Source organism: Ursus arctos, unplaced genomic scaffold, assembly GCF_023065955.2.
Source record: "Ursus arctos isolate Adak ecotype North America unplaced genomic scaffold, UrsArc2.0 scaffold_11, whole genome shotgun sequence".
Taxonomy (NCBI): domain Eukaryota; kingdom Metazoa; phylum Chordata; class Mammalia; order Carnivora; family Ursidae; genus Ursus; species Ursus arctos.
Window position 1 is genome coordinate 25,348,920 of NW_026622775.1, and position 15,687 is coordinate 25,364,606.

The window sequence follows — 15,687 nt, forward strand, 5'->3', positions numbered from 1 at the left end:
ATGATGAATTCTGTAAAGAATCCTGAGTTTTTTAAATTATTTTGCCCAACAGATGGAATCGGGGTGGGGGCGAATGGTGAACATGGATGTATATAAATTGTTCCATGCTAATGTCAGAGAGGACAGTTCCACATTGAAAAGGATATTTAAGCTAAGTTTGATCTTAATTCTTTTTATGGATTCTCATTGATCTGGTTCTGAAGCAATTACTTGACAAGGACATGGAAAATCATAAAGGAGAAGCTCAGCTAATGACAGTATAAAGACACTTCTGATAAGTGGTCAGAAATATGATCAAGGGTGATTTGAGTTGCTTTAATCACTCAGTATAGGTTTCTGAATTGTATTAATGATGGTCACATTCGTGTGTTATTAAGCCTCATTTTATACAGGCAAGTGCATGCCAGGAATGTAATAACATTAAAGCCAAAATATTAAAAGTATAATGGTTATACTTTCTACTTCTATTTCATATTATTTGTATGTGGCAACCAGCTTTAAAATTCTCTAAAACTTACATTTTTAAAGCTTTTAGGAACTGCCTTAAGCATCTGAAATCTAAAAAACAAAACTCATATAAATTATTTATACATATAAATTAATATTGCTTTTCTTATAAGTTGATCAATCAAAATAGAATAAATTGAACCCAATAGCATTATCAAATATCTGGTACCATTGTTTTGAACATGCTTAACCAGAAAACCTTCCTATATGATTGCGTATTTTATTAGTCAGGATAATAATTCTTAACAGCTAAGAACAGCCACAAAATCGTAGTGAATTAATAAAATAAAAGTTTGTCTTTCATATACATTATAGTCCAGAACAATTAAGGTGTGTTTACAGTGCTGCTCTTCTCCAGGAAGGATCCAGAAATCCAAGCTACCTGGATCTTATATCACCATCATCCCCTAGGTCAGCCTCAGAATAATCCCCAGGATCCTCTACATACAGTTGACCAATGAGCAATGAAAGCCTATGATAGAAACAGTGTATATGTCCAAGTGTCTGAGTGTGTAAATATCTTCTACCCATAGTCCTTTGGCCAAGTTGCATAGGAAGTAAGGAACCATAAAAGACTGCAATTATGGGAAGAATTGTCTCCCACATGTCCAGGATGAAGACATGGGATTTGAGAGAAATCATCTAATCTCTGTCACACATCTACTTAGGCAGCCTACCCCCCCTTTTTACACCAGGAAATGGATTAAAGTTTATTTATTCACTCAATAAATATAAATATAGCAAGAAATTACAGTTCTAAACAATATGCTAGGAGCTAGGAATACAACTGAATGTCAAAAAGGTCTATTGCCCTCATGGAGGTTATATTTTCATGAGGTACCAAACATGTGGCAAACTTAGATAATTACAATTAGATTCGTGCTCTGAAAGTAAAAAGGGGGATATTATTTTCAAGAGTCTATGGCGGATCATTTAGATGAGGGAATCTCCAAGAGAATATTTTTCAGCTGAAATCTGCAGTACAAATTCGTGCTGTGAAAGCAGACCAGGGACAAGCATTCCAGGCAAAGGGGACAGCAAGCATGAGGATCTTCAAGCCAGGAGAAACTTCATGTGCGGAAGGTACAGGAAAATGGCCAGTGTGGCAGAAATGTAATACCTTAGTTGCATGACATTAGCCAGCTTTTGCCTCGGATATCAAGGGAAAAGAACTGATATTTCTATCTTGCCAAGTTTTTTAAACTTCTTTTGGCCTGACAATATTTCAAAAAGTATATTTATCATAATATGCATAATATTCAAAATTGTTTCTGTTTTTTAGAAATAAAATAAGCTCATTTAAATGTTTTCTTTTTATAATATATAATACTGCATGCTGTCCATGGAAAGGGCTATACTGAACTTTCAGACTATCTGAAATCACATAGTGTTTTCCACATGTAAAAAGCCACTTCCCATAACATTAGAAGAGAAATATCCTATCAATCTCTTCCTAAAATTTAAATTATATACTTATATATAAAATAGATATGTATATACTTTTAGAGTATTGCAGCCCTTTATAATGTTGAGATTTGAAAATTTCACACTATATATGGAATTATTTTTTCCAACTTTATTGAGATATAATTGGCATATAACATTGTGCAAGTTTAAGGAGTATAGTGTGTTGATTTAATACTCTTATATATTGCAAAATGATTTCCACCATAGCATTAACTAACAGCTGGATCACATCACCTAATTACTATTTCATTTTGTGGTAAAAACCTTTTTTTTTTTTTTTTAAGTAGGCACCACATTCAGCATGGAGCCCAACATGGGGCTTGAACTCACAATCCTGAGATCAACACATGAGCTGAGATCAAGAGTCAGACACTTAACCAACTGAGGCACCTAGGCACCCCAGTTGTGGGAACATTTAAGATCTACTTTCTTGGCAGCTTTGAAGTATATAGTACAAGAGTATTAACTATAATCACCATGCTGTACATTATTCATTATTCATTTTACAAGCAGAAGTTTGTACCCTTTGACAAACATCTCCTCATTTCTCCCAACCCCCAAGGTTGGCTGCCGCTGGCAACCACCATTCAACTCCCTAACTCTGAATTCAACTTTTTAAGGTTCCATATGTAAGTGACAACATACAGTGGTTGTCTTTCTCTGTCTGACTCACTTTCCTTAGCATAATCCCCTCAAGGTCCATCCATGTTGTTGCAAAAGGCAGGAGTTCCTCCTTTCTTGTGGCTGAATAATATTCCAGTGTGTGTGTGTGTGTGTGTGTGTGTGTGTGTGTGTGTGTGTTGCATCTTCTTTATCCATTCATCCATTGACTACTACTTAGGTGGTTTCCATATCTTGGCTATTGTGAATAATGCTGCAGTGAACCGGGAACTGTAGCTATCTCTTCCATATCCTGTTCTCACTTGTTTTAGATATACACTCAGATCTAGAATTGCTGGATCATTTGGTGGTTTGATCTTCAGTTTTTTGAGGAAGATTATTACTCCTCCATACCTCTATAGTGGCTGCACAAATTTACATTCCTACCAACAATGAACAATTGTTCCCTTTTCTCCTCCACATTCTCACCAACACTTGTTATCTCTTGTCTTTTTGCTGATAGCCACTCTAATAGGTATGAGGTGTCATCTTATTATGGTTTTTATTTGCTTTTCCCTGTACCTGTTGGCTATTTGTACATATCCTTTGGAAAAATATCTATTCAGTTCTTCTCATTTTTAAATCAGATTGTTTGGGATTTTTGCCTTTGAGTTATATGAGTTCTTCATATATTTTGGATATTAACCCCTTATCATATATATGACTTGCAGCCCTTTAGTAGCATGCATGAAATCATTAAAATGTATATCCAGCATGTGACTCAAGCTTAAAGAATAATATTTTTATTATATACACATATTTTATTATATACATATATTTTATTATGTATGTATGTATTTTTTATGTATTGGCATTTAAAATTATGACAAAAATCTAATCTTTCAGATACAAAATAATGTATTCTTTTAAGTAGTCCTTAAACTTTAAATTTTAATGAGCTTTATATATTTTGTTCTAATGTGTTATTTACCCTTGATTTAAATTTCAACTCACTTTATGACTCTAATGAGATGCATAGAAAAAGCACCATTAATTCATATTAGAAATTCCCCAAATCCCTTTACACTGATTCCCAAAATAAGTAGCATCAGCCTCTCAGAGACATAATGCTAAATTTTATTGATGGCTACCATCAGGAAATTAGCAAACAATGCATTCTAAGTTTCATTTTGAAAATAATAGAAAGTAAAATAATGAGCCTGCTGATGTTATATTGTTCTATTATGCTAAGAAATTCCAAGAATATATTATTGGAACATTTTGTAAATACCAATCATTTTCACACCAAAGGCAGAAAAAGAATAACAAATTATTTGTGGAGAAAAATCATCTTAATATTCTTTTTTCTTAAGCTTCATATTTATTTAATATGTAAATAACAACCAGAATAAGTGGTAAGTGGTTTCCTAACATAAAGATATTATTAAGCTTATATTTTCCGTAATTATTATTATAGTTATTCTACTATCACTTTTCCTTTGAATACTTATATACACTTTGAAATATCTCTTTTCATATGTTCATTTTGGAAGATTTTATCTTTTGCCAAGTTATTCTGTTAGAATTATTCAAAGCACATAAATTAGTTATTGAAATTTCATTTAAAATACTTTTCCATTGGTGATCATATAAAGTAATTTTTAATTTCCAGAAAATATTTCCCAATATAAATTAAAATGTATCTACTTACCAATGATTTTTATGAATAAAAAGTGAGAAACTGAATGAAATAACAGATGGTTTTGAATTTATTCTTAAAGTAACTCTAGTTTGATTTCTCAGTGAATTCTAAGTAAATGACTAAATGAAGGGCATGCTCTTTCTTTCAATATTTTATAAAATGTTTGAATCTATCCTGACATTTTTTATGTTATTTCTCTTCCAAGTGTGATTTGTTGCTGGTGGTATAAAGAAATGCAATCAATTGGGTTGAAAATGATTTGATTTGAATGGTATGCATAAATGATTTGAATGCAAGTATCCTTTCACTGAGAGAACATTTAAATAAAAATTAGAGAAATATGGCTAGAGGATAATTATTGTCATATGAATGAAATGGAATAAAGAATAAGAGAAAGAATCTATTTTTCAGCCTAACTCACAGTTTTAATACTGGGCATTAGCATTCATTGGACTTGAGTTCCTAAATAATCAAGAAATGAATTGCAAGCATTTATATTTTGGAAAATAATATCGGTAAAGTGACAACACACAATACACACAGAAATTGAATAGCTGAATTCCATAAACTATGTCAGTGCCTCTTTTTTGGGTTCATATATTAGAAAATGTACAAATGTCTCTCCATAGCTTCCTGTTTATTTGTTTGAAAAGAGCAGTGAACTGGTTTCCACCAAGTAAGTTAGTTGAAATGGGATATTTAATTTAGAAAACTGAATTAGAAACAATATCCTAGAGCACTATAGGGAAAAATAAACATTTAAAAGTCACTTAAATGACAACTTGTATCTGTAAGTCAAAACAGAAAAGAAATATCTGATTTTTTCATAGTTTTGATTATAAAAGCATACTAATATTTACAAACAATGTGGAAGAATACAATAGAATTTATCACTAAGGAGCAAATGCACAGGTGCATCACTCTGGGTCATAGTACAGTAATAGACCAGAAGCTTAGTAATTTTAAGCAATAAATATTAATTTCTTAGCAGGTCTACATGTCTATCACAGATTTTCAGATCTTTAGGAATTTTCTGCTTGTCATAGTCACTCAGGACTCAAGGCTGATGAAACAGTGACTGTGTTAGTGACTGTGTTTGCCAATTTCTAGAGGGGGGAGAGAAAGCTGAAAGGTCTCACACTTGCAAATTAATGTTTGACTTACGTATAACAAACAACCAGAACTAATTTGGTGTCTTCCTCCCATCCCACCTACCTAAAAAGTGCCCAGAATGTATTTATCTACTATGTGTCCCTGAAGTTAAGATCTGAAATAGCACTTGAATCAGTACTAGTGACTATCACAACAGGCTCCAAACTACATAGCCTTCAATGCCAACCAACCTGCTCTTGTATTGTAATGTCATGTTAATACAAGGGTATAGATATGCAATTCAGCACTCTGGAACTATCCATGAGAGTAAACAGACTATATGGACAAATAGTAGATGGAAATCTGGTTCTAGAATTTAAAGACAGACCAAAGAAAGGGGTTCAGGTAAATGTACACACTTGTAAAAATAGGTATACAAATTGAGACCTACTTAAAATATTGCTATCCTGTTGCTTCTCCTATTGGTATATTTAAGAAATTGTGTGACTGTAATATCATATTTCATTACCAGTCCTTTCTAACTACTAAAGAACCCACTAAAACAAAGCAAGTCATAAGCTTGTTCTGAAGAAGTTGAACTGGGAATGCACCAATTGTGACAGCACATGGCTTATTGGTCCTTGCATAGAATGTGGCACAGAATTGATTCCTGAGGGATAAATGAAGTGAAAATTTACCAAATCTCATTCATCATTGGTCAAAAGTCACCCTGTGATGTATTGCCTTGCACTTTCAAGTTTGCACTTGCCTGGATAGTTAAGCAGTCTCTCATCGTCCATCAGAGAAGTCCTAAGGCAAAACGTAGAATATAAGGTAATATTTTCGTGGGACTCTTCAGTCAAACTACAGCTATTCCAACCTGGTATTCTCAAAGATGATTCATGTAGAAGGTGATCAGACATGATCTGAAGCGGGACACAAGATGTATCCAGTTAAGGACCATTATTAGTGCTAACTATTGTATTCAGCTCCTTAGCTGCTCCTTCAATTTTTCTAATGTAAGTTTCTTCCAGCACATATTTAAAAATAAGGCACCATATCACGTTAATTTTAAATCTCCCATTTAGATATTCTTCTATTTTTTTGCGTGTATTCCATTTTCTAGAATTTTTTCTGTCTTTCCCTTCACTCATGCTAGTCTTGGAACTCCTAGACACAATTTCCCATTAGATGCCACTTCTTTAGTGGAAGCGAGAAAGTTGACATAGAATAAACTGCGCTTTCCTTGCCTTCTCTGTCTTTATTTTCCACAACACTAACAGGTATTTGTATCAAATTTAATTGAAGAATTGGAGATCATTAAAACAAAACAACAAAAACAATTGCAATATAGAATCAGAAAATTCATAGCTATGTGCTAAGTATAACATTTTGCAAGTCTAGGGAAAAACCATCAAGATATGTCAGCTAGGTTGCCATTGCCAGACTACCACTGGTGTTAACTAGGCTTCCTTACCTTAGGTCTCTATCTTTCCCATACTCGACTTATTCTAATCACTACTTTTCAAATTCTCAACTACCAGTGGAGATACTAATAATTGCCCCAGAATCCAATTTCCATAATTTTCATATACTTAATACACAAATGAACGTAATTAGTATTTCCCTAAATTTGATACATTTGGCTTTGAGCAACATTCCAAAGAACTTCAGTGATGGACACTGACACACCAGATATATTCAAGAAGCATAGATCCTCCAAGTTTGAAGTCCTTGAAAATCCTTGTGAGTAATTATGAGAAAACACACACAAGCATTGAGAGTGCTTTGGCACTGTATAATCTAAATCCATAAAAGATAAATATTTTCCTAACCAGCTTACGATTTATAAGGACCTAATTTATGGGACCTTATCAAGGTCCGCTATACCTATACTGTTTTCCAAATCTCTCTGTTAAATATCTTGCTAGCTTGTTCATGTGTTGCCTGTTCAAACAAATATCACAACCACAGATTAGCTGTGATGTTGGCATTTCCCAGATATTTGTCACTGAATGGAGAGGGTTGTTTTGTTTTGTTTTGTTTTTTTGAACATCACCCTTGAACATGGGAATTTTGTGTGCACTTCTCCAAATCAAGTCAGCCTCAGCAGGGAAGCTTCTGGTTTTGATGGCTTGCCCTGCCTCCATAAAACTACAATGCTGATGTGGCTGGAGGGGAGAAGAACTCGCCTGAAGTAAAACACTGCAGATGGCAACTGTTTTTACCAGAGGTTTAGTTGTTTTCCTTGAATAATCACTTTCCAATTTGTTCTATGCCTTTGGTTGATTTCCAGAATCCTAGTAGGGTTGTTTTTGACACTGTTGTCTAATTTCAGCATTGATTCTTAGAGGAAGAGGATTTCCTGAACTCCTTATTCTACCATTTCAGAAGTCCTCACCCCTTTTGGTATATCCTAAATATCCTTTAGGTAGTTTGACATAACAACTACCGTTACACAAATATTCAATGAACAAAAAAGTTTAACCAATTAGATAAATGACTGAGACTTCATCTTAAATATATTATATATTCGTATGTGACTATCCTTTGAAAATTAACCAAATAATCACTAATGCAAATCTTCTAAGTCTTATCCTATACTAAATATTCTTTTTTAAGGTGGTATATAAGTTATGAAATAATATGTTTTCAACCCAATGGGCTTCAAAGTGATACAGAATTATTTCTCCTTGGTTAATGATTATTTTTGTTCTTATCAAATATCATTTAATGTACTGTTTTTCTACTATATTCATTTCATATGTTTAATAAATATCTTTATTTATTTATTTTAACATAGGGCAAGTTTTCGACCAACAAAATAACACACTTATTTTGATAACTTTCTTTGTAAGAAACTTCATAATCAGAAAATATGAATATCACTGATGAAATGAACATGCATTTTATGAAGCCAGAATGTAAAGGAACTATGGCTTTTAATTTTATGTGTGAACTTATCTGGACTATGGTGATGAGTTGTGTAGCCAAACGCTAGTCTAGATGTTTCTGTAAAGGTAGTGATTAACATGTACAATTGGAAGACTTCAGTAAAGCAGATATTCTTCCATATGTGGATGGGACTTCTTCAATCAGTTGAATAATTTAAGAACAAAAAATGAGGTTTCCCAAAAAAGAGAGAGAGAGAAAATGAGATTTTTCCAAAGAAAATTCTGCCTCACACTGCAGTATAAAAATTCTGCCCAAATTTCCAGCTTTTAGACTCAAGACTGCAATTTTTTACCTGAGTCTCCACCCAGTTGACTTGTCCTGTAGATTTCAGATTTGCTAGCATCCACAATTGAATAAGCCAATTACTTAAAATAAATATTTTCCATGAATATAAACATATAAATAGATAGATCATTAAAATATATGTCCACTACCTTATATTAATATGTATATATATTAGATCTTCTATTGATTCTCTTTCCCTGGAGAACCCTAATATAGAAACTATAAAAAAGAAAACTTCTATTTATTAAACACTATTAAATGCATATAGCTAATTTTCAGAGACGCCTTAGTGGAAAATAACAATAGTAACATCTTTTGCCTGGCTGTTTTTAATACTTTTAATCTTAAATTAATAAGAATTCATATTTATTTCATTTTTTAAAATATTTATTTATTTATTTGAGAGAGAGTGAGCCTGTGAGTGGGGGGAGGAGCACAGGGACTGGGAAAATGGAGAAAAGCAGACTCCCCACTGAACATGAAGCCCAATGTGGGGCTTGATTTCAGGACCCTGAGTTCACGACCCTGAGATCATCACCTGAGCCAAAATGAAAAATTGGAAGCTTAACCAACTGAGCCACCCAGACGCCCCTATATTTGTTTTAGAAACCAATGCATTCCCTTCCCCTGGCCTTCTTGTGAAACATATTCCTATCAGGAATTCCAAACAAACAATAAACACCTGATATTTGAGCTTTTGTATTTTATTACATTGGCAATAACCAAGAATAAGCTGTGCAAAAAGAAAGAAATTTTCTATAATAGTTAGATGATGCCAAAACAAGATTTTTCAAACACTGGTTTCTCAGAAGGGGGCTATTGCCTGAAGGATGCAGCACCAGGACTACCTGTACTTAGCCTCACCAACCATAAGATAAAAGAGATTCTGAACAGAGAATGCAGGACAAAAATGATATGCCGCCTCCTCTCAGGGTCCATAACCACTGAATGGCAGTATCATAGGCCTGTGTCACTTGTCAATTAAATGAATGAGAGAAAGAATGAGAGAAATATCAAGAGGAAGAAAGAGACAACATCTAAGTTGTGTTTCTTACTTCTCCATCTCATGGTAAAAGTTTAATCGAAAGACAGGAAACAAGGAAAATAAAGAAAGAGCATGTGGACCAACTTCTCCTCTGTAGAAACAACAAGTAAGTTCATTTATGAATCCAGCATCACTTGAAAAAGAAACAAACAAACAAACAAACAAATCTCAAGAAACAAATTCCAAAGAGAAAAACAGACCACACCACAAAGGCTATAGTACAGTATAAGATCTTGTTCTTGACTGAATATATGATAAGGGATTAAAGAAAAGTAGAAAAAATCTTTGAGATTCCTCAGGGAGCTCTCAAGAAAAAAAGAAATCAAGCTCCTTAACTTTGCCAATTAAACATCTCCTGAATCAACATGCCTCATATTTATGAAATATTTATCAATTTTTAAGCACACAAAAACACACAAATCATAGCATTGGCTTCTTCATGTTACATATAATTATTTAAAAGCCAATGTGAGGGGCGCCTGGGTGGCTCAGCCGTTAAGCGTCTGCCTTCGGCTCAGGTCATGATCCCGGTGTTCTGGGATAGAGCCCTGCATTGGCCTCCCTGCTAGGTGGGAAGCCTGCTTCTCCCTCTCCCACTCCCCTTGCTTGTGATCCCTCTCTTGCTGTCTCTCTCTGTCAAATAAATAAATAAATAAATATTTTTTAAAAAATAAAAAGTAAAAAATAAAAGCCAATGTGAGGGGTGCCTAGATGGCTCAGCTGTTAAGTGTCTGCCTTTGGCTCAGGACATGATCCCAGGGTCCTGGAATCGAGCCCCGCATCGGGCTCCCTATTCTGCTGGGAGCCTGCTTCTTTCTCTCCCACTCTCTCTTGCTGGCTGTTTCTCTCTCTGTCAAATAAGTAAATAAAATCTTTTTAAAAAATAAAAATAAAAGCCAATGTGATATTTCAGAAGAATAATATAAGGCAACATTTCCCATGCAGTATTCTAAAATTCTCTATCATAATAATAGATTTTCTATGATAAAAGAATAAGATTAAGGAGGAGGAGGAAAAGGAGGAAGAAGAAGAAAAGAAGAAGAAGACAAAGAAGAAAGGAGGAAGAGGAAGAAGAAGAGACCCTTATGTTCTAAAATATATTCTTAAACTATATGCAGTGATGGAAATATTCATTCTTCCATCCAATAAAAATGTGCCACATACAATGCAACAGCATAGTTATGGACCTTGGAGAACATACAACAGTGAAAAACAATTATTCCTATTTCTGTACAAATATGTTTCTCCTTCTATCACAAGGTGACTTCTATGTCCACCACCTATGACTGGGCTGGCCTTGTGCCTTGATAGGTCAATAGAATAAAGTCAAAGTGTCAGTATCTGTTTCCAGGCTGAGACAGCTTATGATTTTGTGCAGTTGGAAACAAGCGGCAATTTAAGAAATTCCACTGCCTTGTTGGAGAGCAAAGTCAAGTGAATACAGAAAGACCCTTCAAAATAAGAGACTATGAGGGGAGATAAGAGGTCCAACCAACCCCCCACCATTCTACCCACTCCAGCTAAAGCACCAGATTTGTGAATGAAGTCATCTTGGATCCTTGCATCCCAGTCAAGTTTCCTGAACCAATGCAAACTAATCTCAGACAATATGGGGAAAGTATCTGAATGAATTTTCCCACATCATTCAAATGTAAGTATAATATCAGGATCAAGTTAACCATATTATGTTATTTTAAAATGAAATAAGTGAGCAGAAAATTGTGTAAGCATAATAGGAAAACCTTCAAAAGAGGCTAAATATCTTATAAAAGGCAGATGAAGAATTTCCATTGGAAGAGAACATTTTCCAAAGGATTGGAATTGATTTCCTGTTTTGAAGAATTTACTACCGATAATAATTCTATTATACACAAGCTCAAAAAGGAGATGATAAAATAATAGAATGATATCATAAAGAAGGTGAAGAAATAGAGAACCAATCTTTGAACCACCACTTACTTTCTAAATAAATTCAATAAACAACAATTGTATTTAATATTTATCGAGTAACTACTATATGCCAGGAACTCTTATAGTCACATTGCTTGTGTTACAACTTTTAGTCCTCACAATAATACTTCGAGATAGAAAACACTGGTCTCTCCATGTTAAAAATAATGAAAGTTGGGGGCGCCTGGGTGGCACAGCGGTTAAGCGTCTGCCTTCGGCTCAGGGCGTGATCCCAGCGTTATGGGATCGAGCCCCACATCAGGCTCCTCCGCTATGAGCCTGCTTCTTCCTCTCCCACTCCCCCTGCTTGTGTTCCCTCTCTTGCCGGCTGTCTCTATCTCTGTCAAATGAATAAATAAAATCTTTAAAAAAATAAAAAAAAAATAATGAAAGTTAAGACACAAATTGGCTAAATACCTTTCTAATGTTTCCTTTAGGATAGTACATGGTAAAGGTAGCATGCAATTCTTGGTTGTATGTCTCCAGAAACCCTGCTTTTAACAAAATACCAGCATGGTACACTGCCTCTAAAGAATAAAACCAAAAATAATATCATGGAATAATGCAGAAGGGAAGGGGAAAAAGGCAAGGTGATTAAAGTCAGTTGAGAGAAAATTATAGGTAAAGAGAACAGAGAGCACTAGTTCCATATAAAGTTAATTTGTGACTAGTGGTAAAAAAAAATCAATAAATGAAATAGAAAATTCAAATACATAGCAGCAAGTTTTCTATAAAATAAAGGAGTAATGAATGGTTTGATTGAAATTAAATTATAAGGGGACAATTTGATGTGAAATTACCAGCATCAAAAGCACATTCTAGTTATATTATTATTCAACTATAAAGATGAAGATTGTTTCTTCAGGCATCCAGATAAGAAAATAAGAAAATAATAAGAAATAAGAAAAAAATAAGCATATGGACATTAACATTAACGCTGAGAAAACAAATGCAAACTGGCCATGAAATACTAAAGAAAAGACCATTATAATCAGGCAATTTGTCCCTGTATTATAAAGACATAAGGCAGAAATTCTCAACTATCAATGACTCAAGGAAATGCACCCTCCACGAGAGCTTCCTTTATAAACTGAATGATGAAAAGTAAAAAAAAAAAAAAAAGAGAGAGAGAGAGAGAGAGATAAATTGAAATAATGACTGAGTTTTAAGAAACATGTTAACAGTACTCAAGGTAATGAGTTTCTTTTGTTATAAAAGTAAAGACAAAAGAGTGACAAAACTTATAATTAAAGATTAATATATTAAAACGCTAATGCGAGAGTACCTGGGTGGCTCAACGGGTAAGTGTCTGCCTTGAGCTCAGGTCATGATCTTGGGGTCCTGGGATCTGGCCTTGTGTAGTTGGGCTCCCTGCTCAGCAGGGAGTCTGCTGTTTCCTCTCTTTCTGCCCCTCCCCCTCGCTTGTGCATGCTCTGTCTCTCTCTCTCTCTTAAATTAAAAAAACAAAACAAAACACAAATGCAGTGAAGACAAGATAAGCAATGAAAATTAAGAGACAGGAGAGAAGAAAAGTGCAAATCATCTTCCTTAATTGTCTAACATTGAAACTATCCAACAAGTGGTTTATAAAATAACTTCTGATGGTTTTCAGTGAGCTTTCTTATTATACATAAAGTGATCTTTTAGTCACTAATATAACATACAGAAGGAAAAATTATTGGAAATGTAGGAATTTCTCTCATCTCACATGATTGTTTCTCCTCTTAAATAAAATTGCATAAAGTTATTTGTGTTTAATACTTATAAAGCTATTCGGTCTGTTGATCCAAAATGTATGTGTGTATATATTTACTTATCGATGCATAGACGTCTAGAAGTCTGTTAACTAAATGTTAACTTACTGAGTGGTGGGATGTTTGTTTTTTCTTTGTTCTTACTGCTTGAATTTCCTACTAATAGACATACAATAATGTTACAGATATATCTGTCCGTATTAATAACACTAACTGAATACACACATGAAGTATGTGTTAAAGAACCCCTTTAAAGGACATATTGTATGTCTCTTAATTCTGAAATATGTGTAAGATTTTTTTTATTTATTTAACATTAAGCATTTACATTGCAGAAAAACATTCGTGATGCTCCTGTGGCTGAAAGGTAACTTTTTTTAAAAAGGATGAAAGAAAACAAGCAGAGTTATGCCATTCTTCAAGAGTTTCAGATTCGTACAAGAAACATGTAAAAATAACATAATTTTTATTTTTATTTTTTACTTTCATTATTTTCTTTTTTTTTTCCTTTTTCAAGCTTTTATTTAACTTCGTTAGTTAACATATAGTGTAATATTAGTTTCAGGTATAGAATTTGGGGATTCATCCCTTGCATGCAACACGCAGTGCTCATCACAAATCCCTCCTTAACACCCATCACCCATTTAGCCCACCCCCCCACACCTACCTCCTCTCCAGCAACCCTTGGTTTGTTCTCTATAGTGAAGAGTCTCTTTTATGGTTAGCCTTGGTCTCCCCCACCCCCATGTTCATTTGTTTTGTTTCTTAAATTCCACATATGAGTAAGATCATATGGTATTTGTCTTTCTTTGATAGGCTTATTTTGCTTAGCACAATACTCCAGCTCCATCCATATTATAGTAAATGGCAAGATTTCATTCTTTTTTATTGCTGACTAATATTCATATGTATGTATCTCCCTTCTTTAGCCAGTCATCAGTCGATGGATATCTGGGCTCTTTCCATACTTTGGCTATTGTTGATAATGCTGGTATAAATGTCAGTGTGTGTGTATCCCTTCGAATCAGTATTTTTATGCCCTTTGGGTAAATGCTCAGCAGTGCAATTGCTGGATCATAGGGTAGTTCTATTTTTAACTTTTTGAGGAACCTCTGTTGTGTTCTTCACAATGGCTGCACCAGTTTGCATTCCCACCAACAATGTGAGAGGATTCCCCTTTTCCCACATCCTCACCAACATCCTTGTTTCCTGTGTTGCTAATTTTGGCCATTCTGACAGGTGTGAGGTGGTATCTCATCATGGTTTTAATTTGTATTTCCCTGATGATGAGTGATGTTGAGCATCTTTTCATATATCTGTTGGCCATTTGTATGTCTTCTTTGGAAAAATGTCTATTCGTGGCTTCTGGCCATTTATTAACCAGGTTATTTGGTTTTGGGGGGTTGAGTTTGATAAGTTCTTTCTAGGTTTGGGATACTAACCCTCTATTAGATATGTCATTTGCAAATATATTCCCCCATTCTGAAGGTTGACTTTCAGTTGTGTTGATTGTTTCCTTCACTGTACAGAAACTTTTATCTTGATGAAGTCCCAATGATTTATTTTTGCTTTTGTTTCCCTTGCCTCCAGCAATGTGTCTAGTAGGAAGTTACTATGGTCGAGATCAAAGAGGTTGCTGCTTATGTTCTCCTCTAGGTTTTTGTTGGTTTCCTGTCTCCTGTTTAGGTCTTATCTACTTTGAATTTATTTTTATATATGGTGTAAGAAAGTGGTCCAGTTTCATTCTTTTGAATGTTGCTGTCCAGTTTTTCCAACACCATTTGTTGAAGAGGCTGTCTTCTTCGCATTGGATTTTCTTTTTTTATTATTATTATTTATTTATTTATTTTTATTATATTATGTTAGTCACCATACAGTACATCCCAATTTTTCGATGTAAAGTTCCATGATTCATTACTTGCGTATAACACCCAGTGCACCATGCAATACATGCCCTCCTTAATACCCATCACCAGCCTATTTCATTTCCCCATCCACCTCCCCTCTGAAGCCCTCAGTTTGTGAGACTATGGACTCTGGGAAACAAACTGAGGGCTTCGCATTGGATTTTCTTTCCTGCTTTGTCAAAGATTAGTTGACCATATAGTTGTGGGTTCATTTCTGGGTTTTCTATTCTGTTCCATTGAACTGTGTGACTGTTTTTTTGCCAGTACCATACTGTCTTGATGACTGCAGCTTTGTAATAGAGCTTGAAATACAGAATTGTGATGCCTCCAGCTTTGCTTTTCTTTTTGAAGATTGCCGTGGCTATTCTGTTTTTTTTTTGTGGTTCTATACAAATTTTAGGATTGTTTGTTCTAGCTCTGTGA